A 1,233-nucleotide genomic window follows, 5' to 3' on the forward strand; every position below is an offset into this window, starting at 1 on the left:
AATAGTGACATTCCCCTTTTCCTAAAACAATATCTGAATAGCTGGGAAGACATCTTCCTTTAATTTGGGCCATGCTCTTTTATGAGGAACAGCTGATGCTTTGGTCCTTTTAAAAAAACAATCTTAGACAAGTTTAACTCAATCTGAGTTTATTTAAGAAACATATACACACACACACACACACACAAAAAAAAAAAAAAGATTTGTAAATCAGGTAGCCCTTAGAATCAGAACAGGTTCTAAGATCTGTGGCAAATAACATAATTAGCATTTATAGAAAATGGAAGTGAAGTATAGGGCCAATTTAATTGGTTACAGCTTAAGTAGTTTGAAAGTTTCCCGCATTAATTGAAACTCAGTGTTAGCTTTACATGACTGTGACAAAATACCTGAGTTAAACAACTTCAAAGTGGTTTCAGAGGTTATAGTCCATGATCACTTGGCCTCATCACTTTGGGCCTGTGGTAAGGCTGAACATCATGGTGGGGAGCATACAGTGGAACAAATCTCACATCATGGTGGCTAGGAAGGAAAAAGATGCCAGAGGGAAAAGGTCAGGATCCAAACATCCCCTTCAAAGACATGTGCCCAAAGACCTAACATGCTCAAGTGAGGTCCTACCTTCTAAAGGTTCTACCACCTCCCAGTAGTACCAGAGGCCAGCAAAAGGCCTACAGTACATGGCCTTTAGGGCCATTTGAGATTCATAGCAGTCAGCTACTGAGATGGAACTCCATGTTGATTTGGTCTGTTGAATCTATGCAGGAGCCTAGGCCAAATCAATGGCTTCCCCCACATTTTATTTAATAATTTCTACATCAGATTCTGTAAATCATGTGCAGAAAGCAAATGTTTTCCCATGATCCTTGATGTGGTGAAGATCTTGGCTCCTATCTCTTTGTTTTTGAGCCTGAGAGAATGACAAGTCTCTTGGAACATTTCAGATAGTAAATGGGTTTTTTTTTGTTTTTTTTTTTTTTAATTTTTTATTGTTGGCTGTTCAAAACATTACATAGTTCTTGATATATCATATTTCACAATTTGATTCAAGTGGGTTATGAGCTCCCATTTTTACCCCATATACAGATTGCAGAATCACATCAGTTACACATCCATTGATTTACATATTGCCATACTAGTGTCTGTTGTATTCTGCTGCCTTTCCTATCCTCTACTATCCCCCCTCCCCTCCCCTCCCCTCCCCTCCCCTCCCCTCCCCTCTTCTCTCTCTGC

Source organism: Marmota monax, unplaced genomic scaffold, assembly GCF_021218885.2.
Source record: "Marmota monax isolate L192 unplaced genomic scaffold, Marmota_monax_Labrador192_F-V1.1 WCK01_AAM20220418_F8-fsc00004, whole genome shotgun sequence".
Classification (NCBI taxonomy): Eukaryota; Metazoa; Chordata; class Mammalia; order Rodentia; family Sciuridae; genus Marmota; species Marmota monax.